We start from the raw sequence: 25,874 nt of genomic DNA, 5'->3' as shown, positions 1-25,874 counted from the left end.
CAATGACTTTCTTCACGGAATTGGAAAAAACTACTTTAAAGTTCATATGGAACCAAAAAAGAGCCCACATTGCCAAGGCAATCCTAAGCCAAAAGAACAAAACTGGAGGCATCATACTACCTGACTTCAAACTCTACAAGGCTACAGTAACCAAAACAGCATGGTACTGGCACCAAAACATAGATATAGACCAATGGAACAGAACAGAGCACTCAGAAATAATACCACACATCTACAACCACAACAACTGGCTAGCCATAGGTAGAAAGTTGAAACTGGATCCCTTCCTTACACCTTATACAAAAATTAGTTCAAGATGGATTAAAGACTTAAATGTTAGACCTAAAACCACAAAAACCCTAGAAGAATACCATTCAGGACATAGGCGTGGGCAAGGACTTCACGTCTAAAACACCAAAAGCAATGGCAACAAAAGCCAAAATTGACAAATGGGATCTAATTAAACTAAAGAGCTTCTGCACAGCAAAAGAAACTACCATCAGAGTGAACAGGCAACCTACAGAATGGGAGAATATTTTTGCAATCTACTCATCTGACAAAGGGCTAATATCCAGAATCTACAAAGAACTCAAACAAATTTACAAGAAAAAAACAAACAACCCCATCAAAAAGTGGGCAAAGGATATGAACAGACATTTCTCAAAAGAAGACATTCATACAGCCAACAGACACATGAAAAAATGCTCATCATCACTCGCCATCAGAGAAATGCAAATCAAAACCACAATGAGATACCATCTCACACCAGTTAGAATGGCAATCATTAAAAAGTCAGGAAACAACAGGTGTTGGAGAGGATGTGGAGAAATAGGAACACTTTTACACTGTTGGTGGGACTGTAAACTAGTTTGACCATTATGTAAGACAGTGTGATGATTCCTCAAGGATCTAGAACTAGAAATACCATTTGACCCAGCCATCCCATTACTGGTATACACCATGGAATACTATGCAGCCATAAAAAAGGATGAGTTCATGTCCTTTGTAGGGACATGGATGAAGCTGGAAACCATCATTCTCAGCAAACTATCGCAAGGACGAAAAACCAAACACTGCATGTTCTCACTCATAGGTAGGAACTGAATAATGAGAACACCTGGACACAGGAAGGGGAACATGACACACCGGAGCCTGTTGTTGGGTGGAGGAAGGGTTGAGGGATAGCATTGGGAGATATACCTAATGTAAATGATGAGTTAATGGGTACAGCACACCGACATGGCACATGTGCACATATGTAACAAACCTGCACGTTGTGCACATGTACCCTGGAACTTAAAGTATAATAATAAAAAAAAAAAAGAATATCATCAGGAAGAGAAGATACATTTACAGTACTGTACTGTATTTATCAATACTCTATGTTATCTGTTTACAAGATCTGACACAGCAGGCAACCACAGCTGCAGACCTCAATCTATAGTACACATCAAGCAGTTCAGTGTTTTCTTGTAAAGTCATGACTTTTCTCTGCTTCTTGGGAGCATTTCAAGCATCACTAGTAGCACTTTGCATGGGTCCCATGGTGTTGTTCAAGGTTTATAGTATTGTCATTATAAAATGAAAATAAAGCTTTTAGGCCCTCAGGCAGAATGAAATGGACTACCTGTGGCAAGAGACCCCAGAAAACCTTTTAAGCTATATTCTACAGCTATGGCAAGGCAAGAGGTCAGTCATGCCTCAACGCTCACTTATCTCACTAACCACCTGAAGACTTTCCTACAATTAAAGAAAAACCAGTTCCTAAAAAACTATATCTGGAAGATATAAAAAACTATATCTGGAAGACTTCTCCTGCAACCTCGACAGACTATCTGACATTGTGGTCCACCTCCCTCCTGCCTGTATCAAAGTTTCACCCTTACACCTGGCAAGCCTTACAAAGCATTCCATCCTAACAACTGTCCACCAACCACAGACAGATTCTGACCAGTTTACAGAAACTACACACTAAGTGCCTTTATGCCCTGTGTTTCACCTTTTGGTGTATAGAGCCTAATTTTACTGTATTTGAATGTTAATTCTCCACCTTAAAGTGAACATGGGCTGTATGCAATATATGTGTATTCACTATGCATGTGTTAGACTTCCTCATAAATATTAACAAGACGCTCCTATAACCTACTGAATATATGTATAGCTAATCTTATTAGGCATAAATCTCAGCATCTCTCCCTTTTGTCTCTGAAGTGCCTGCTTTTGGTTTTGGCCAGAGATTCCTCTTTCCTGTCTGCAGGTTGTAACCCTTTATAAGAAATAAAGTTGGCTGGGTGCGGTGGCTCACGCCTGTAATCCCAGCACTTTGGGAGGCCGACGTGGGAGGATCACAAGGTCAGGAGTTCAAGACCATCCTGGCCAATACAGTGAAACCCTGTCTCTACTAAAAATACAAAACTTAGCTGAGTTTGGTAGTGTGTGCCTGTAGTCCCAGTTACTCAGGAGGCTGAGGCAGGAGAATCGCTTAAACCCAGGAGGTGGAGGTTGTAGTGAGCCAAGATTGCGCCACTATACTCCAGCCTGACAACAGAGCAAGATTCCATCTAATAATTAATAAATAAATAAGTAAACAAGTTCTCCTTTCTCTAAATTTATGGTTTTAAGTCGGCACAATGAACACAATGAAAGTTACACAAGAACCAAGAAAGATCACTTTTTACTGCTATATGAAATTTACTGGAGAGGTGAAATGCTCACACGGAGATGATTAGCATCACATGGTGCTTTAAGCAGATAGTTGCAATATTTGAGCAACAGGAGGTGGCTATGAAATTATTACAATAGTACAGTATGTACTACAGTTAATTTTACGCAGCTATGATTTAATACTGCATCTTTATGTTTGTTTACATTTCTCTAGACTGTACATGGTACCATATATGGTCTGTGTTTGTATGTGTGAGTTTGGATTAATTTTAACTTTTTATAATAGATTTGTATATATTATATGGTAGTACATGATAAAACAGACCGATATCTACATATATTTTATGCATTCATGGTATATCTTTTTCTTAATTTTTTCAATATTTCTAGTCTATAGGGATTCATTTGCAAGTTTTTTCAAATTGTCACAAATCTCCAAAAAATTGTCTAATGTATTTACTGGAAAACAAATCCACATGTAAGTGCATCTGTGTAGTTCAAACCTGTGTTGTTCAAGGGTAAACTGGATAATTTTAAAAAGTTAAACTGGTAAATTTTATTTTATATATATTTTACCACAATTTTTCAAATGTATTTTAAACAACAAAGAAAAGAAACCCAACCCAACTTGTAACATTCCTATTCACTTCTGATAGGCAAGATATTAGAGATAATACAATCAGGGTGACTTTCTTGCTACCACTCAAACATATCCCAAAAGTAATCCTGAACTCCATACAGAATTTTGGAACACAGTTGGAAATTAAACTAAAGAGTAAATGTTTTTCAATCTCCACCAGTTCAGGGTATTATAGAGGGGTGATTTCTTAAGGAATATTATTATAAACATATCACGTTGGGGAATTGAGAAGTTAAAGTTTTAGCAAAATTGAAATTGTTAGGTTTGGCATATTCTATTTTGAGTAAGGAAACAAATGAAACCCTGTATTCCCCAATGAATGGCTCCTGTTTTTATAATTCTGTTACTAAACCTACAAGCAAAAGGCAGTTAAGTCAACAAGTAGGAAGTCTTTGCTCCTGACAAGTCAGTCTCAGGAAGCAATATGCCCTTCAGGAATGCTATTAATTCATTCTCCTAGGGAAATACAGATGTTATGGGTCAAATGTTGGTTGCCAAAACTCATCAGAAGTTTTTGTTGTTTTTTCTTTTTCTTTTTTTTTTTTTTTTTTTTTTTTTTTGATACAGGGTCTCACTCTGTCACCCAGGCTCCAGTGCAGTGGCATGATCATAGCTTACTACAGCCTCGACCTCCTGAGCTCAAGCAATCCTCCTACCTCAGCCTCCCAAGTAGCTGAGACCACAGGTGTGTGTCACCACACCTGGCTCATTTTTGTATTTTTTGTAGATATGGGGTCCCACTATGTTGCCCAGGCTCATCAGTATTTTTGACAAATGACCACATGTACTAAATTTTTCTCCAATATTTTTCAATTCGAAAATAATTACATTCTTACTAAGAATATGTAAAAATCATACAGAGAATTTTCATATACCCTTTAGTCAGTTTCACTAATTTTTGCCATATTGCCATATTTTCTTTTTTTTCTGCCAATATTCACTTTATCATCAGTCTCTTTTATTAACCATCTGTGAACACTCCTTTTCTCAATACTTTAGTATGTGTTTCTTAAGAGCAAGGATATTCTTTTACAATGCTACACTAGTTATACAATTTAGGAAATCCAAAATAGATAATAATAGTTTTATCTAATCTACCACCCATAATCCAGTTTTGTCAATCATACCAATAATGTCTTTTAGAACATTTTTCTCTCCTGTACAGGATACTGTCAAGAATCACATAACGGATTTTATATGTTATATCCTTTCAATCTCTTTAAATCTGGAACAGTTAGTTCCTCAGGCTTTCAGCAGGGGTCAGCTATTCTATAGAATGTTCCTCAGTTTGAGGTTGGCTGATGTTTCCTTGTGATTAAATTCAAATTGCATATAGTACACGTATTACTACAATATACTACAGAACACCACATGAGGTGGTGTTGTATCCTCAAAATACCAATCACATCTGGAGGCACGCGAGTCCATCACTGGTGATATTAATTTTTACTACTAGGTAAAATTGTTGTCTACTTTTGCCACTATAGATTTACTACATTCTTCCCTTGCATCTAATAGGTAATCTATGAGTAGACATTTTAAGATCATGAAAATATCATGATCTGCATCAAAATTTACACCCTAGATGTAGTCTCCACTGATGATTCAAGCCTAAATCAATCTTTGCTATGATTATTGCAAAACAGTGATTTCTTCCAACCATACCACTCCCTCCATATTTATAGGTTACTATTCTACCTCAAGTAAAAGCTTCTTTTCTCCCCTATTTTTATTTATTTATCTATTATTTATTATCAGTATAAACTTGTGAATTATTTTATTCAGTGGATTTCCATTAATTACTGTTCTTATTTCTTTTGATGCTCAAATTTTTCTAAATTTGGCCAGCTAGAACCCCTTCAAGCTGATTCCTATATCCTTTTGACAGGTCCTCATTACTTTTTATGAGGACTTTTTTACTTTCTGGCATAATAACATATTCCAAGCTTATCTTTTACTTTCTCTGTTCTAGTTGGACTCACTCATTTCTCAAAGGAGCTCTGGTTCATTTTCTTTTTTCACAAATTTGTATATATTGAGATAGAACTATTTCAGTTTTTTGATGACTGACCAGGTTTCATTTTCATACCTCTTTTGTATCATCATTCGAACTCTTTTAAGGAACATACTACAGCATGTGGAAAAGATCTGAGCTTTGGAACGAGACCTGAGTTTGAACATTGGCATTAGCACTTGCTAGCTGCAAGAACCTGGGCAAGTTACCCAACTTCATTAAGCCTTCATTTCTTCCTCTTTAAAACAGGCAAAATAATGACTACCTCACAGTGTTGTTATGAGGTTTAAGCTTTAAATGGCCTCAGAGCCTGACACATAGAAAGTACTCAGTAAATTTAAGTTACTTTTTCCTTTTTTAGTTACAGCACTTTACAATCTTAACGTGATTACTTCTCTCCCTACTCCTTCCATTGCTTCCTATGAAACCCTGGAATTGTTCATTGAAATTTGCCCATAATGTCTAATTCTCACTTCAGCCCATGAGGATTCCTTGGCATAGGACACATGCTTAATAATCCCCCCTCCTTGCCTCTTCCGTTTGTTATTTAGAATGAGAAGCAATATGGTGTGGAAGACAAAAATCACTTGATTATATAAAAACATGCAGACAAATCATTTGATGAAGTTCAAGGACCCCAGAGGGTTATGAATCTTAGGTTATTTCCTTGGCTTTAAATAGGCTACATATCAAAAACCTACACTAAGCATCACATGTAACAGAGAAATGTCATCCCAATAATATTGAACACAAGACAAGAATTCCTATTATCATTTCTCCACTTAACATAGTACAAAAAGAACTAACCGATGCTGTAGGCAAGAAAAAGACATTAGAAGTGTAAGGATTAGTTGGGGAAAGTAAACTTATTATTTTCAGACAAAAGTATTATCCACACAGAAGATTCAACAGAATTAACAAACTATTAGAATTAATAAGAGTTTGGCAAGATTTTTATATTATAGGATAAAATTTACAAAACACGATAATATTCCTCTGTACTAGCAATGATGACCTCAACAATAAGACACCATTTGCAATAGTGACAGATTATAATCAGTCTAGAAATCAACAAAAAATCTTTGATTTTTATAGAATAAAAACTAAAGAAAATTCTGAATATATGGGAAGACATCAACTCTTTGAAATGTAAAAGATGGTATGTCAAAGTAAAGGTGTCAGTGCTCCCCAAATTAATCTGTACATTCAAAGCAATCCCATCAAATTTGCAAAAGGATTTTTTGAGGAACTCCACAAATGCACTCTAAAATTTATATGGGAAAGTAAAATTTCAAAAATAGCTAAGGCCACTTTGAAATAGATAAGCAAGGAGAGGAATACTCACTTCATCAGACATTGAGACATGATGGAGCCATAACAATAGCCTGGTGCTGAATCTGAACCACTGGAGAAGAACAGAGGTCTTAGAAGTAGTACTACATGTACATGGGAACTTCATAAAGATAAAGTTGGAACCACAAAACCTGCAGAAAGGATGGATCGTTTGTAAATTGTGACCAGAAAGTAAATTACTATGATAAGGCAAAATAATGTTAGACCTTATAACTTACATGAAACAATGAAAAAGTGTGCTTTGAATGGATTAAAGACATAAATGTAAGAGGTAAAATTATTTTTAAAAAAATAAAATAGAGAAGAGGCCAGGCGCAGGGGTCACACCTGTAATCTCAACACTTTGAGAGGCTGAGGCAGAACCGCCCGAGCCCAGGAGATGGAGACCAGCCTGGGCAACACAGGGAGACCCAGTCTCTACAAATAATCCAAAAGTTAGCCGGGCATAGTGGCGCTTGCCTATAGTTCCAGTTACTTGGGAGGCTGAAGTGGGAGGATCACTTGAGCCCAAGAATTCAAGGCTGCAGCGAGCCTTAATTACACCACTGCACTCCAGTCTGGGCGACAGAACAAGACCTTGTCTCAAAAAAGAAAAAAAGAAAAAGAAAAGAAAGAAGAAATATAAAGAAAATGTAAAATAAATTTTAAGAAAATGTAGAACAGTATGTTTTTTATATACGAGTGAGGGAAAGACTTCTGGAACAAGACCCTAAAATCTCAAACTCAAAGATTTTTTTTAATTGATGTATTTGATTCTATCAAAATAAAGAACACCATAAACAAAGGAACAAGTGAATGAGTCTGGGGGAAAATATTTATGACATACAAAACCACAAAGAACTTAACACCTATAATACACAAACAACTCCAGAAAATCAACAGGAAACAGGATATGAAACCCAATTTTTAAATGAACGAAGTATTAAATAGTCAATTCTCAGAAAGGGGAGTGCAAGTAACTAAAATATATTCAGAAATGCTCTAACTCTTTATTAAACAAAGAAATTTAAATGAAAATAAGATTATTAAAATAGAAAAAAATTAAAAATTAGATAATTCCAGAGATGGCAAGATGTAACAAGACAGGAAATCTACTGTACTGTTAAGAAAAATGTAAACTGATATAGTCATTCTAGAAAGCAATGTATCCTGTTTGACCCCCAAATCCCCTCCTGGGTCTATATGTTAGAGAAATTATTGCACAACTTCATAAGGAGGACTGTATGAGGTTGTGGTGTGGTTTGTGGTAGTGGATCTAAAGACAAACTTGGTGACCCTCAGTAGGAGAATAGTAAAATACAGTGGATGCAATAGTGACTGCCAAGGACTGGGCTTAAGGAGGAATGAGGAGTTAGTGTTAGATAGTCAGAGGTACAGCTTGGGAAAATGAAAAAGTTCTGGAGATGAATAGTGGTGATGAGTGTAGAACAATGGGAATGGATCTAATGCCACAGAACTGTACACATAAAAATGAAGAAAAATTTTAAATTTTTATCATGTAGATTTTATAATTGTAAAAGGTTTTTAAAAGAGAGTGAATGCATATTATGTAATATCTTAACGGAGTTAAAAATGAGGAAACTATAGTTAGAGCAACATCAATCTCAAAAACAGGATTGAATGATAAATTAAAAATAGAAACATGTTCTAAACAGCACTCAATATTTTCCTATGATCTTTAAAGATCATAGTAAAGATCAGCTTTAAAGATTCATTATCAACACATTAGTTTGGAAACATTGCAGGGAGGGGACTAGGAATGGAGATTGGGGGGAAAATACTAGAATAAGAAGGGTGTTACATAGGCCAGTGATAAATGACAATAAGGTATTATGAACTGAGAGTTTATACCTTCAGTTAAAAAGAAATGATATCATACACATGAAAACCTTTGAAAGGATATAAAGTTTTACAGTTTATAGTTTGTTATTTCCTTTATTTGAGGAAGCATGAAATGAACCAAAATAGATTTCATTTCTAATTTTTTGGATCTTCAGTGCATTCTAAGAAATAGTAAATTATACCTTGGCTATGCATCACACATTGGAAGTTCATCTGTATTTTATGAGCTTTTATATATCTCCAGTGATCTCTCATTACCACAATTTTTTTCTTTCCTCCTTTTTATACCTGTTCCATGCACAGCCAGATTAAGGGTGAGTCAGACAGGAGTCGCCTGGGGTGCTAGTATTTAAGAGGTGCTAAAAATATCACTGGAATTACAGCAAGATGGAAAAAATTATTTTCCTAGCACTCAGAGAGTACTTTGCGAGGTTAACAAGAATCCAGTTATAAATTGTGTGGGGTGGGGCTGTGTGTGGCCCCTCTTCCAGGAAAATACATGAATAATAATAGGGGTTGTTTAAACTCAAGGTCACAAGGCCACAATGTAGAGTAGTGCACAACTCCAGATGTCATTTACATATGACCTGCAAACATGGTGACTCTGTTTAAAGTGCCTCCTTAGGAGGGTGATTAAACCATTTGAGTGAACAAATATCCCACTCAATCGGAGTGCAGGGCTTTTGTTTTCCACCCTGGATAATCATGTTTGGTACTGGAGTTGCATTGGTTGGGAAAAGTGAGGAGATGCTGAGTGCCACTGCCAGTGGTCTTTCTTCCCCATCCTTCTTCTACACAGCCTGGATAAACATGGGATGCATATTTTAAAACTATCAAAGCACTAAGTTATTAGGCTACCCAGGGAGCCACCTACTTATGTCTGGCTCTGCTTCAAAAAGAAGAAGGATAGAATCACAGAAGTTGCTCCATTTTAGAACGCTGAAGCCCAACTCTCACTCCCATCCTGGGGCAGGCCTTTGGAGTCTAACTGTGCCCTTCTGATGGCCATCCTACTTTAAGTGGCAGAAAGAGGTGGGAGCAGTGCATGGCAGTCAAGAGGTACTCTATGGATTCCACTTGCAAAGGGAACAAAGCTAGCATGGCTGTGGGTAAAACCTAGGTTGTCCCTATTTTCGATAAGAGGGACAAGTGTCTTTATCTGATCCTAAGTCTTAGGAAAAGGAGATAAGCCACTACTAATTTCCAGAGGCATTTTGGGATATCAAGAGAAGTGTTTGTTTATTTGTTTGTTTGTTTGTTTGTTTTTCTGAGCATATCTCTGTGGGATGTTAGGCAACTCATAATTCTTTAACCTTTGTTAACTCATTTAACACCGCTTCATCTGAGGAGTAAAATAAGCATTTTAAAAGCTTTTTCAGATTACCAGATAATGATTAGGGTTCCAACAGTATTCTCATACATCAGTTAGCAATTTTCCTTAAAGTATTCCAAAATTTTTTGGCTCAGTTCACATATTAAATTGTTTAATAACTTGTGTCATGCATTAAGCACTTCACAAGGTCATGCTCATCGACTCCTCAGAAAGACTTAGAAGCTGAAACAGTTCTAAGTGAAAAAGGATCTCTTCTGGTGACATCCTAGCATCCCTGAGTTTCATTTGCCAATGGAACAAATCTTCATTGAGTGCCAGGCACTATAGCAGGTGATGATGATGCCCTCAGGGGCCCAGCTCTGGTGGCACTGGGTTCTGGTAGTGTGGTTTTGAAGAAAGAATGCTGGATTAAGACTGGACATCCAGGCCGGGTGCAGTGACTCACACCTGTAATCCCAGCACTTTGGGAGGCTGAGGCGGGCAGATCACGAGGTCAGGAGTTCAAGACCAGCCTGACCAATACGGTGAAACCCCGTATCTACTAAAAATACAAAAATTAGCCGGGCGTGGTGACGTGCACCTGTATTCCGGCTACTCAGGAGGCTGAGGCAGGAGAATCGCTTGAACCCGGGAGGTGGAGGTTTCAGTGAGCCAAGATCATACCACTGCACTCCAGACTGGGCGAAAGAGCAAGACTCCATCTCAAAAAAAAAAAAGACTGGACATCCAGACATTCCAGGCTACTTTGCCCATCATCTCCTGTTCCCCAAGCCATGCCTATCTCAAAATGAGGATGCCAGACCAGATGGCCTCAAAGGTCTTTTCCATTGTTTGAATTTGAATTTATTTATTTATTTAGAGACAGGGTCTCACTCTGTCATCCAGGCTGGAGTGCAATGGTATGATCATAGCTCACTGCAGCCTCGAACTCGGGCTCAAGCAATCCTTTTGACTCAGTGTCCTAAGGAGCAGGGACTACAGGCACAGGCCAACACGCTCAGCAATTTTTTTTTGGTGGGGGAGGGGGTTAGAGACAACGATCTTGCTATGTTGTCCAGGCTGGTCTTCAACACCTGGGTTCAAGCAATCCTCCAGCCTCAGCCTCCCAGACTGGGATTACAGGTGTCAGCCACCATGCCCAGCCTGAATTTGAAATTTTGAATAACACTTTAATAAATACTTTGCCACCTTTCTTCTATGTAATGAGTTCTGTTTTTTAAAGTAGACACCTACATCGAAGCATTGAGCTAAGCATTTTACACACACTTTTCTTATTCATGCTCCTCATAGTCCTCTACAGTTGGCACTTAGAGCCCCAGTTTTTAGAGCAGAAACTTCTCAAGTACCTTCCCTAAGGCCACATAACTAGCAAGAGGCAGAATGGAACACAACCCAGGTCTTCTGGGACACAACTCCACACCTTACACTGTCTTTGCCTTTTTTAACAGTCTCAGGTTTGTCCCTGTGGTAGGTCTCAGTGGTACAGCTTTGCGCAGTTCAGCCACTTACTTCCCTCGGTGAAATGAACAGCCTCCTCAAGACGATGCCTTTGTACCATTCTCCGTGCAACTGAGCCCGCCAGCCTGGAGGCAGCTCTTTCCCAAGGTAGGCGGAATGCAGGATGACTGACAGCAGTACCGCGCATGCTCCTGGAGTCTCTCCCCTCCGAGCGCCCAGAGGCGTTCCCATAATTTACATGCTCCATTTAAAATATAGATGCTGAAGCACCAGAATTATACATCTGCTCCCTTGACTTTTTAACCGAAGAGTGCTAGTTTATTGCCGAGCTTAAGGATAAAAGAACAAGAAATGAAAGTTGGGTTGCATTTTTTTTTAAGTTTCCTTCCCCACTAAGTAAAATCAGATGTTGGATTCTCAGCCCGATGCTGAGTGGATGCTCATTTCGCTTTGACTCTCAGTTTATCAGCTCTTTTTTGAGATAACGCTTTTCATCACACACAAACAAAAAAAAAAAAACAAAAAAAAAAAACAAAAAAAAAAAAAAAACAAAAAAACACGAAGGGCCCTTCCCTATACGAATATTTTTAGTTAAATGCATCAAACAGCCCCAATTTTGTGGTGCAAAGAAAAAAGAAAAAAAAAAAAAACAGGAATGATACTGAAACTGATATGAGGCTTTGTAGGGAAACAACTGTCCTTTCATCTCTGGATACACAGTTTATCTTTGACCCTGGAATACTTGCTGGAATTCTTGGCGAAGGGCACCTATTTAGAAATCATCTAAGACCTGAAGAGCTCCATCATGAACCAGAGATCAAACGTCTTTTATGTTCTTTTCTGGTCTAGGATTAAAACTTCAGATCTATTATATTTTAATGCACAAATAAAGAATCAATCAGGGGAATCTGCAGCTTCAGCAAACACTTCTATCCAAAAGAACAAATTATTTGTGATATAAAACTCAGTGAGAGTCTCTATTGAGTATCGCAAAGATGGTGAGATGGAATGAGTTTCTTTGAAGAGCAGTAAGGGAAATGAGCGAGTCAGTGGCTTAACATGTCACTTCATTAGAAGCAGAAAATGCCAAAGTGTTCATATTCATCCCTGGCTCTAAGAAATGTGTGTTCCTTTTGGGATACATGGCACGAGAAATTTCTCTGCATCTTTCCCACAACTTTCTTTTTCGGCCAAGAGAATTTTGTTTTCCTAGGTCTGAGATTTATATACAGTCTCCAGGTGTATCACAGAGTTTCTCCAGGTTGCTGCACCTAGAAGATCAGCACAGAAGCATATCAGATCAGGTGTGCAAGGTTTTTAAGAAACGCAAAGAAATGCCTGGGCACCCAGAGAGAATTAGAACCAGCACACTGTGGTAGGCACCAAATAAGAGTCTAACTGGCTTTTTTTTTTTTTTTTCTTAGTCTCCAGTAACCTTACCTACGCCTTGTGCCTGCATCTTACTGACCAAGGGTAACTGGTCCAAGGATGACACTCTACCCAAGTCTGACCAATCAGAGTTTTTTCCCAAGATGTTTAACCACACATTTCTTACTTTTGGGTAGGGGATACGGGGAGCAGGGGGCAGCAGCAGTGACCTGTTACTCCTGAAAAATAGGACTTTAATTTGGCCCAATGGGAAGGTAACAATCCTCCTTTCAATTAAAAAAAAATCAGGTAGTTTTGAGGTATAATTTATATACAATAAAATTCACTAATTTTAAGTTTACAATTCAACATATAATTTTAATATGATCTTTAGAAAACCATTTTAGTGGGATATTATTGACCTACAAAAGCCTGTACGTATTTAATATGTACAAATTGTTAAGTTTGTGGATAAGTGTATTTCCATGAAACTATCTATGCCATGAATTTATCCATCACCTCCAAGATTTACCTCCTACTTTCTTATTAATTATTATATTTTTGTGATAAAAACACAAGAAAAGATTACCCTCTCAGCAAGTTTTTCTTGTATATTTTAAATATACAATACAGTATTATTAACTATAGGCCATAGATCTCCAGGATTTATTCATCTTATATGAATGAAACTTTGTACCCCTTGACTAATACCTCTCCATTTCCCCCTCCCTGCAGCCCCTGGCAAATGTATACAGTTTTATAGCCCCTATCACAATCATAATATACAATTTCATCATCCCCAAAATTTCTTTGTGTTCCTTTGTAGCCAATCAGCTCCCCTACCCCACCTTGGCCCCTAGCAACCACTGCTATGTTTTCTGTCATTATAGTTTTACGCTGGGTAAGTGTCAGGTAGCATCTAATAGCCTGCCTTATTATTTCAGAAAAACACTATTTTTTTCAGTTTAGCTAATCAAGAAACTCATTCCATCTCACCATCTTTGCAATACTCAATAGAGACACTCGCTAATCAAGAACCTCTGTTGAACCTGTCTACATCTCTAATCCTAAAGAAGCTAATGATCAAATAAACATGTGATATTGATTCCCAGTATGAAACATGAGGTCACCAGCAATTAGGGATAGATCCATTTATTGGGGAATGTATTGATTATCCAGCAAAATAATGCCAACACTCTACACTTCCATCAATAGTAGACAATTTAAATAAGCCATAGAACTTGCAAATACAAGAAAAAGAATGTACTCTATATAATAATATGAATCTTCTCAAACATATATTGTTAAATGAAAAAACAAGATGTAGGCAGGAGAATCATTTGCTACAATGTTTATGAAAAAGGACGAAGAAGAATATCTATATGTATTTTATGTATATACTTAAAATTCCTCTGGAATACACTGATAATGCCTGGGGAGGTGAACTGGGTGGCCAAGGGAGATGGGTAGGAAGGCGAATGTTCATTGTGTACAATTTCATAGGCTTTGCAGTGTGAACCATGGAAATATATTACACGTTCCAAAAAAAATTAAATAAACAAAACAACATACTGATTACCCACAGTGTACCAAGTCTTACCCTAGAACTTGGGTGGAGGATGGTCTGTTTAGTCTATTATTCTATCATCTCTGTTCTCTCAATTTCTCTACCACTTATTGTCTGCAGCATTTATTTGGCTGTTAATCATATTTTGCCTCACATCCTGTCTCTAGTTGTACAGAAGTGTTTAAGGAATTTTATGGTTAATATTCCATATTTTATGTCTTATCTATAACTTATTGGTTCCTAGAAATAGATATTATTATTTAAATTTTATCTTTGATTTGGTTCAAAATTGCATCTATATTTTTAAAAGAAATGTTAGTTTTAAATTTCAGAAATAATATGCTAATATTTTACAATAAAATGATATGTTATAGTCAATGTTAAAATTCCCATTTACTGTTTTGCTCATTTTCCTCCTGACTGAGATGAGGTAACTACTATTAGGTCAGGGAGACCTATTTATGTGCTTTTACATCCATATCTATATGTACCTTAGCAAATACATAGCATTATGTGAGTGTAGTTTTCTTCTTTTTATCTATATATCTTAATGTATGTCTTGGTCTACATTATTTGTACTCTATGATATCTTTTCATGTTTGCACATATAATGTCAAGGTTGATTTTTTAAAAGTTCACACAGTATCTCATAGTTCGGGTAAACTATATTTTATTTATCTGTTTATTATTTATAGATATGTGAATTCTTTCTCAATTATTTTGCTTTTGTGAATAATGGCGCAAAAGGCATCTTATGCATGCCTCCTGTGTCCATGTATACATTTCTCTCTATATTCCATACTATCTAAGCTAATGTCATCTACATGGTAGATTCTCAATATATACTTACTGATTTCCAACATATCTCTGATATATTGATCGAATCTTAAGTACAAAACAAGGAATCAGTAATTGTGTTGCATAATAATATATTTTCATTTCAGTATCATTTGTAGTTTATGAGGTGTGTGGCATAATAATCTGTTACATACCAATCTTTCTTCCGTGAAAACAAGTGGAATGTAGGATGAAGGTAGACTGCATGTTGAATACAAACCTTAATATTAACTGGTGGAACAGGTTCTATTTGAATTTATTCTCAATAAATTCTATCACTGCTTTGAAAAACTCCTCGTGGAGTTTCATCAGAACACTTTCAACTGGACTCCTAATTAGGTCTCCCTCATTTTCTCAGAGTGTGGTCTGCATGCATCTATGTCAGAATCATCAAAGTTACTTGTTCAAAATGCAGATACCTGAGCCCTGTCCAGACCTACTGAATCAGAATCTCAGAGCAATAGCCTAAAAATTAGTATAAACACAAACACCAGGTGATTTTTATATACCTAAAAGTCTAAACATTTCTAATCTAAGGATTCCAGGGGGACTAACAGGTGGGATGGGGATTACATTTTCCAACTTCACTTGCTTTTCTACTGATTTTTGGCTGTGAATTGTGGTTCTTGACTTATTTAAATCCATATGAACATAGGATGGAAAACCACCCCTCTTTTCTATTCCAGCCCAAGCACTACTTATACAGGCTGATGTATATCTCTTTTAAAGACCTGGGAATAATTATGGGGTGGAGCATTAAGCATAGTATATAGAACAAGAATAACTTTAAGCATTCAACATCTTACATTGATTTGCTTTATCCAACGGTTGTAGATTAGATCACTCTTTACTAGATATTCACTTCCTCCTCCTTCCCCATTCTCACCTCCATTGGAGGACTGTCCCCAACCTACAACTTTGGACTTGGCTGTGAATTGTTTTGGTAAGATGTTGTTATAATATGCAAGTATCTCCTAATATCATCAAGTGAAAAACAAATCAGTTTGGAAAACAGAAAACTTAGGTTTAACTCTAACTCTATTTTTTTTTTTTTTTTTTTTTTTTTTGGTGAGACGGAGTCTCGCTCTGTTGCCCAGGCTGGAGTGCAGTGGCGCGATCTCAGCTCACTGCAAGCTCCGCCTCCTGGGTTTACGCCATTCTCCTGCCTCGGCCTCCCAAGTAGCTGGGACTACAGGCGCCCGCCACCTTGCCCGGCTAGTTTTTTTTTTTTTTGTATTTTTTAGTAGAGACGGGGTTTCACCATCTAACTCTATTCTTAATCAGTTCTGTGACCTTGAGAGTGGTTTGAAGAATGTGACATATCTAAGGTTCATTCCAGTTCTGACATTGTATTAGCCCATATGTAATCCATATTCTTCCATAAGGAAGAATTTTTCATTGGAATAGGAATGGTATCATCATTGCAACATGAGGACTAACCTGGATGTAGTACACAGTACAACACAGGGAGTCTTTGTGTTACTACCAGGTTATCCTAGCTCTTGAATTCTGTCATAAAGAGTCCAAGGACCCTGCCAAAATATACCCTTTTCTAAACAGATGCAGGAGGAAAACAGCAAGATCCTTGGACTGTGAAAGGCAAAGGAGAAGAGACTCCTTCAACCTCAACCACAGAAAGGCTCTCCTTCTGCCCTGGGTTGGGCCATGGTGGCACGTGATGGCCTAAGGCCGCTTCATGCTTGTTCTCATTCCCAAATACTCTCCTGGAGAAAGGCCATCAATCACTGTCACACTTATAAAGTTGTCTGACAATGTCTCCAGTTCAAGAGGTAAGATATGAGTGCCTCCACCACAACTAGCCCTCCCTATAAATATAGATGAGAAACACAATGATATTTTCCCCAGATCAGAATTGTCACACAGTGAAGACAGTTCAAGTGACTTTGTCCTCCAAGGCCAGATAAGGGGATGCTTTCCTGGAGAAAGTAGGAAGGTTTCACAACAAGCTGAGAATTCACAATGAAACTGGGTGGCATGTTCCATAGTTTAAAAGGAGGAAGTGGGATGCCAGCTAAATTGGCTGGCAAATTTGGTCCTTACAGAAATAAAGCCAGTTAGCAATGTTACACTGGAAACACCTTCATGACTGGGCCTACATCACAAAGCTGTATGTTCTCACCACACTTGCAGGCAGCTTTGACCCACAACCCCTAATAACCAATCTTCCAGGTACCCATACCCCTCCCAACACAACACAATACGCCTTTCCATCAAGACAGACAACAGTGTCATTTGTTTTGTTGGAAATATTTTACTTGACACCTGCCTATTTTTCAGCACTCCTCATCCTTTTTCCCCACTTTCCCAATCCTGTTCCCTCCTAGAGGAAAAGAAGAAGTAAAATACAGTATATAAGGGCATGGGATTTGGAGTTAGGGAGAACAAGAAACCCTGGGCAAATTACTTAACTACTCAAGCCTCATTCTCCTCATTTGTATCTAACCCTTGTTATGACTCCTAAATGAAATACAGCACATTATAAGCACTAAATAAATATTAGCTAACTCACTGGCCCAATATGTTCACACATTTGTGCATGTGCACACACCTATACTCATACACAGCATAGTAACATGGAAAGCTCACTGAAATGACAATCGAGTGATACGAAACCTTGAGTAACGCATATGCCCTCTATGGGCCACACTGTTCCCGTGTTCACAATAAAAGCTTGAACTAGGTCATTTCTAAGAACCCGTCCAAGAGGAAGAGTCCAACAATCTGAGTTAGCATTAAAGCCGCTCTATACGAACTGGTATATAATGCTTTCTAAAATAAGGCATTAAATGAAAAAAAGCAAGATACAGAACGGTGCACATAGTATGCTCCCATTCATGCCAAAAGAAAAGACTAAATACTTTTACATGTTTGTAGATTATTTTTGGAGGCATATAGAAGGGATTGGCAACAGTGGTGCCTCTGCAGAAGGAATTCGAAGGACAGGAAGAGGGAAGCTTACTTTGTACTGTATACACTTTGTAGTTCTTATACCATGTATATTCTTCAGGTATTTTTTTTAAAAAACAATTTAAAATCTAGAAAAAATGCTCACACTGTTTGGGCGCAGTGGCTCACATCTGTAATCTCAGCACTTTGGGAGGCCAAGGCGGGCGGATCACGAGGTCAGGAGTTCGAGACCAGCCTGACCAACATGGTGAAACCCTGTCTCTACTAAAATTACAAAAGTTAGCTGGGCATGGTGGTACATGCCTGCAATCCCAGCTACTCAGGAGGCTGAGGCAGGAGAATTGCTTGAATCTGTAAGGCAGAGTTTGCAGTGAGCCAAGATCGTGCCACTTGCACTCCAGCCTGGGTAACAGAGCAAGGCTCTGTCTCAAAAAAAGAAAGAAAAAAAAAAGCCCACACCACATTACAAATGGATACAAAATAGCTAATTTTTATTACAGTGTATTATATGCTTTTATAATAACTATATATATATATATATTAAGGCATTAGGCGGGGTGTGGTGGCTGACGCCTGTAATCCCAGCACTTTGGGAGGCTGAGGCAGGCGGATCACTTGAGGCCAGAAGTTCAAGACCAGCCTGGCCAATATGGCAAAACCCCGTCTCTACAAAAAATACAAAAATTGGCTGGACATGGTGGTGCCTGCCTGTAGTCTCAGCTACTAGGGAGGCTAACGCAGAAGAATCACTTGAACCCAGGAGGCGGAGGTTGCAATGAGCCGAGATCGCACCACTGCACTCTAGCCTGGGCAACCGAGCAAGATTCTGTTTCCAGAAAAAAAAGAATTAGAAATAGTGTTTATTTAAAATTAGGAATAGTGTTCATTTAAGCAAGTAGGGGAAAAGAGAAAATGGCAGGTGAAAGGCAGATGACAGCTGACTTAGTTACTAGGAGCCATGCTTATTTCCTTTGCAGGCTTTTTCTCATCAGAGTAAGCTTCCTAAAACATACCCTCTAGTTCAACCCTCAGATGTCCCCCTGGACAATTTTTCTTTACTGTATGCAAAGTGACTTTTTAAAGTCTTTTCCAATAGGATTAATACTACAGGTGGATCATAAGCTGAAAAAATTGGCCAGAGCAACCAAAACTCAGTTCTGCTGGGTCTTCCTGCCACGTGAGAAGTATGTGTCCGATTAGGATTCAAAGTCAGGCCTTTCAACAGCCGAGTCTTTAATGCCTATTCACCTACTTCAGTTGTTTTACAAATAGAAAAAAATCTCTAAGCAAAAGGGCAGAGAGAGGAAGCACTGGGTCGGAACTCAGATCTCTCACCTCTCCCATCCTGTGCCCTTCGTCCTACACCAAGATACTGCTGTAAAACTGAGCCATTTTTCATTTCTTAGAGACAGTGTAGGACACTGATGAAAAGCATGAACTCTGAAATCCCAATTACCTAGGATTCTTCTCTACTCAATCACTTCCCAGATATACAATACTGGGCAAGTTGCTTCACGTCTCTAAGACTGTGTCCTTATATGTAAAACAAGGATAACAAGCATACCTACTTCACAAGTTAAATTGTATGTGGAGTAAATGAAATAAAGCATACAAAGTTCAGACCAAAAAAATAAAGAGCACAATGAATATTAACTATTATTCTTAATAATCTCTGACTTACGATTGAAAATGGATTTCGCAAAAATCTTAAACATATGGATGTTTCTTCTTCAGTAGTCTCTGAACTCTTAGAATGCAAGGACCATGTCTTATTCATCTTTGAAACTAGTTTGGGAGAGGAATTTATTATATTCCAAGAGGCTGATACATCCAGGCTTCCAGTGAGAGGTTGCATATGGGAGCTTGCCATGGCTTCTAACACATGACTCCCCACAAAGACCAACTGTAGGCACCTTACCTGTAAGGCAAAACAAAAGCAGCAGCAGGAATTAACTGAACTCCTCAGATCCCACTCTTAGATTTGCATGAAGGACTTACAGTACAAGGAGACAGTAGGTGGTAGAGACAGAAGCCAAAAGATACACAGAAAATAGGAAAGAGAAGCTATAAGGGGAAGGAAAATAGGGAGGCGTCATCAGGAACCATAGGAAAAGCAAACACAGTCAGCAGATTCCTCATCAGAGTGGAGGAGTCCTTCTTTATCAGAAGGAATTACATTCAGCTGTTTGTAACTGAGACCTAGTGATGCTGGTGTGAAAGGAAAATATATCTCGGGACCCCCAAAATCACTAAACCAAAGGGAAAAGTCAAGCTGGGAATTGTGTCATGCAAACCTGCTCCCCATTTTGTTCCTAAATAAGATAGCTACAATTTAAATAATAATAATAATAATAATAAATCTACATACCTCCCTCACAATTTTCCCACTAGGAAATTCCTCGTGGACCCCAAGATGTTTATCCTAAAACAGTTCTGTAGAATTTCACCCCAACAACGTAAATTGATAGCTATCTTCACAGGTACGGGGCTGCATATCTGATTGCTTCTTCTGCCCTATGTTTATTTTATCTTATGTAAAAATGTAGATTCATTCAGCTAGATGACTGCATAAGTAACTATTCCTCTGCCCCTTCTCACAGGTGAATGGCTGATTAAAGACTCAAAAGAAGGCAGACTCGTGCCTCTTATCTACCCACACCTTTTTAAACTTTCTTCCTCTTTCCCAAATATCCGCCCTTTCCCCTTTAAATATTGAAGACCTCAAAATCATCTTTGGAGAAAGCCACAGACCTGTCTTCTGGGCACGTCTTTAACCTTGGAAAAATAAACTTCCAAACTGATTGAAACCTGTGTCAGATACTTTCTGGTTTACAATGGCTTATGCACATAAAGAGTTCTTCTCTGCTATAAAACATGAATGAGCAGAGGAAAGCGATCCAGGGCTGGTATGGCAGATCCTCAAAGAGAACTAGCATCCAGCTCCTTTGATTTCTCTGCCCTAACCTTCTTTGAACATGGCTGCCAACCTCAAGGTTATAGCAGGCTAAAAGAGGTCCAAATTCCAAGAAGAAAGAAGGTGAAAGAAGAAAAAAGAAGAAGAAACTCTTCCCTGTAGTTTCAGTTCCCTTTAGAGAGATTTTCTGAAGGCTCACCCATGGTTGGCCACCTGCATCTCCACGGCCACACCTAGATGCAAACTAGGCTGGGAAATGTAGCCTTTTACCTGGGCACATCGCCAGTCCAAATAAAACCAGGGCTCTGTTACTAAAGAAGGGAAGAATGGATATTGAAGAGGCAACTAGCAGTTTCTGGTATTCTCCCTTAGTCAAACTGCCAAGGGAACAACAAAGAAATGAGACTGCCAGATCTGGGCGAAGCTACCTTTTAGTGCTTAGACCATGTTGTAGTATTTGAAAGACCTGCTAAGAGCTGAGATTCTCATATTCCTGATTTCCTTCTCTCTCTTTGAATTAACCCTTATTTTTTAAAAAAATAACTAAAGTGGGCCTCTGGTTTGGTTTTGTGTTTTGAGACAGGGTGTCACTGTGTTGCCCAGGCTGGAGTGCAGTGGCCTAATTGTGGCTCACTGCAGTCTCAACCTCCTGGGCTCGAGCAGTCCTCCCGCCTCAGCCTCCCAAGTAGCTGGGACCAGAGATGCATGACACCACATCTAGCTAATTTTATTTTATTTTTTGTAGAGACAGAGTATTGCTTATGTTGTCAGGACTGGCTGATTGTTTATTTTTTTTTAACTTCAAAAAAAGCCCTAAATAACAAATAGGCCCAGTTACAGGCATGCATCTGGCACATAGGAAGGTTTTCAATCAATGTTCATTTACGTGAACTGAATTATATGAACAGTCACACAGCCCTATAACTTAGTCACCTGCCCTCTGCCTGCCTTGAGTCTTCAGATTCATCATCTCAGAAGAAGGTGCTGGGTTTTTGGTGATTTGGTTTTCACTGGGACTTTGCAGCTGTTTTCTGCAATATCATCCTTAAGAGCAAGCATTTAAGTGCTTTCTGGCTGGGTTCACACTGGGTTCCTAATTGCTTTAATGTGTGTGCTAAGGAATAAAACTGTCCTTTGTTGATTTCATGGCCACTGTTACCAACCTTGAATTTTATAGCAAACTGGGGAAACTGGGGTTAAACCCACTACTTTCCTGCAGGAAACTCCTGAATTTACAAATATTATTTCAAATCTCTGATCACAGCAAAACATGGAGAGAGGAAGAGTAAAAGAGAAGAGAGTCGCATCCAAACAATCCATCCCCAGAACGACAGGAAATAACTGTGGACTGTCTCCAAGCTGGAGACTAAGTAAGCTGGGAAGCAGAAGGGCTGCCTGCGAATTCACAAAGTACATGGAGAGAAAAATGATTAATGTAATCTACAGTAGCCTTCCAGATGAGAAATTTTTGAAGATCGTATCTTAGTTGACACTGCCTCTCAGAGGTCACCATTGCTCAGCTCACAGTAAGTGACTAATACATGTTTGTTAAATTAAATAAACACAGTAATTCAAATCTAAAGAATCAGATTTACAGATTTACCTAACAACTTCAAGTAGAATTGCAGTTCAACTTCACTACTTTTGAATAGAATCAGACTTTATCTAAATTAATAATCTCAATTAAATCTATTTTGGGTTTTTTAGCCATATGAAATATTATTTTAAATCAAAATTGACTAGCTATTAAGATGGCTAAACCAGAGAAGCCATTTTCCAGATTTACTATTTATCATCATCTAGACCAGGGGTCCCCAGCCCCCAGGCTATGGACCAGTACCAGTCTGCGGGCCGCACAGCAGGAGGTGAGCAGCAGGCCAGCAAACATTACTGCCTGAGCTCCACCTCCAGTCAGATCAGGAGTGGCACAAGATTCTTATAGGAGCCTGAACCCTATTGTGAACTGCACATGCAAGGGATCTAGGTTGCATGCTCCTAACGAGAATCTAATGCCTGATGACCTGAGGTGGGACAGTTTCATCCCAAATTCCTCTCCACTCCCCACCTGTCCATTGAAATATTATCTTCCATGAAACCGGTTCCTGGTGCCAGAAAGGGTTGGGACTGCTGATATAGACAATAAATCCCAAGAATTAATATACAAGTTTAATTTTAGAGTTGACCCTTGAACAACATGGGTTTAAACTGCTAAGGTTAGAGGATTTTCTTTCATCGCTGCCACCCTCAAAGACAGCCAGACCAATCCCTCCTCTTCCTCCTCCTCCTAAGCCTACTCATTGTGAAGGTAACTAGGATGAAGACCCTTATGACAATCCACTTCCACCTAATGAACAGTAATCTCTTCTTTATGATTTGCTTAATAACATTTTCTTTTCTCTGGCTTACTTGATTGTAAAAATACAGTATATAATACATACGAGATATAGAATATGTGTTAATTGACTGTTTGTGTTATTGGTAAAGTTTCCAGTCATCAATAGGCTATCAGTAGTTCAATTCTGGGTGAGTCAAAAGCTGTAAGAGGACCAGGTGACATAGCTTGCAGCACCTATAATCCCAGCACTTTAGGACGCCAAGGCAGGAGGATAACTTGAAGGCAGGAGTTTAAAGCCAGCTTGGGCAACATAGCAAGACCTTGTCTCTACAGAAAAATTTAAGAATAGCTGGACATTCATAAGCTAGCAGAAGACAAGAAACAACTAAGATCAGAGCAGAACTGAAGGAGATAGAGACATGAAAAACTCTTCAAAAAAATCAGTGAATCCAGGAGCTGTTTTTTTGAAAAGATTAACAAAATAGACCGCTAGCCAGACTAATAAAAAGAAAAGAGATACCAGGTGTGGTGGCTCATGCCTGTAATCCCAGCACTTTGGGAAGCCAAGGCGGGTGAATCATGAGGTCAAAAGATCAAGACCATCCTGGCCAACATGCCAAAACCCTGCCTCTACTACAAATACAAAAAGTAGCTGGACATGATGGCATGCACCTCTAGTCCCAGTTACTCGGGAGGCTGAGGCAAGAGAATCACTCGAACCCAGGTGGCAGAGGTTGCAGTGAGCTGAGATCACGCCACTGCACTCCAGCCTAGCAACAGAGAGAGGATCTGTCTCAGAAAAAAAAAAAAAAAAGAAGAAGAAGAAGAAGAAGAAGAAAAGAGAGAAGAATAAAATGGACAATAAAAAATGATAAATTTAATTTATTTAATTTATTTAGTAATTAATAGCCTACCAACCAAAAAAATGTCCAGGACCAGATGGATTCACAGCCGAATTCTACCACAGGTACAAAGAGGAGCTGGTACCATTCCTTCTGAAACTATTCCAAACAATAGAAAAAGAAGGAATCCTCCTTAATTCATTTTATGAGGCCAGCATCATCCTGATACCAAAATCTGGCAGAGACACAACAAAAAAAGAAAATTTCAGGCCAATATCCCTGATGAACATCGATGTAAAATCCTTGATAAAATACTGGCAAACCAAATCCAGTGGCACATCAAAAAGCTTATCCACCACAGTCAACTCGGCTTCATCCCTGGGATGCAAGGCTGGTTCAACATATGCGAACCAATAAATGTAATCCATCACATAAACAGAACAAATGACAAAAACCACATGAGTATCTCAATAGATGCAGAAAAGGCCTTCAATAAAATTCAACAACACTTCATGCTAAAAACTTTCAATAAACTGGGTATCATTGGAATGTATCTCAAAATAATAAGAGCCATTTATGACAAACCCACAGCCAATATCATACCGCATGGGCAAAAGCTGGACGCATTCCCTTTGAAAACCAGCACAAGACAAGGATGCCCTCTCTCACCACTCCTATTCAATACTACAGTATTGGAAGTTCTGGTAAGGGCAATTAGGCGAGAGAAAGAAATGAAAGATATTCAAATAGGAAGAGAGAAAGTCAAATTGTCTCTGTTTGCAGATGGCATGATTGTATATTTAGAAAATCCCGTCGTCTCAACTCGAAATCTCAAGCTGATAAGCAACTTCAGCAAAGTCTCAGGATACAAAATCTATGCGCAAAAATCAAAAGCATTCCTATACACCAATAATAGACAAACAGAGAGCCAAATCATGAGTGAACTCCCATTCCCAATAGCTACAAAGAGAATAAAATACCTAGGAATACAACTTACAAGGGATGTAAAAGACCTCTTCAAGGAGAACTAGAAACCACTGCTCAAGGAAGTCAGAGAGGACACAAACAAATGGAAAAACATTCCATCCTCATGGATAGGAAGAATCAATATTGTGAAAATGGCCATACTGCCCAAAGTAATTTACAGATTCAAGGCTATTCCCATCAAGCTACCATTGACTTTCTTCACAGAATCAGAAAAAAACTATAAATTTCATATGGAACCAAAAAAGAGCCCATATAGTCAAGATAATCCTAAGCAAGAAGAACAAAGCTGGAGGCATCATGCTACCTGACTTCAAACTATACTACAAGGCTACAGTAACCAAAACCGCATAGTACTGGTACCAAAACAGATATATAGACCAATGGAACAGAATAGAGGCCTCAGAAATAATACCACACATCTACAACCATCTGATCTTCAACAAACCTGACAAAAACAAGCAATGGGGAAAAAATTCCCTATTTAATAAATGGTGCTGGCAAAACTGGCTAGCCATATAAAGAAAACTGAAACTGGACCCCTTCCTTACACCATATACAAAAATTTACTCAAGATGGATTAAAGACTTAAATGTTAGACCTAAAACCTTAAAAAACCTAGAAGAAAACCTAGGCAATACCATTCAGGACACAGGCATAGGCAAAGAGTTCATGACTAAAACACTGAAAGCAATGGCAACAAAAGCCAAAATTGACAAATGCGATCTCATTAAACTAAAGAGCTTCTGCACAGCCAAAGAATCTATCATTAGAGTGAACAGACAACCTACAGAA

This window comes from Trachypithecus francoisi, unplaced genomic scaffold (assembly GCF_009764315.1).
Source record: "Trachypithecus francoisi isolate TF-2019V2 unplaced genomic scaffold, Tfra_2.0 Lachesis_group16, whole genome shotgun sequence".
NCBI classification, from domain to species: domain Eukaryota; kingdom Metazoa; phylum Chordata; class Mammalia; order Primates; family Cercopithecidae; genus Trachypithecus; species Trachypithecus francoisi.
Note: the sequence above shows the minus strand (reverse complement) of the source record.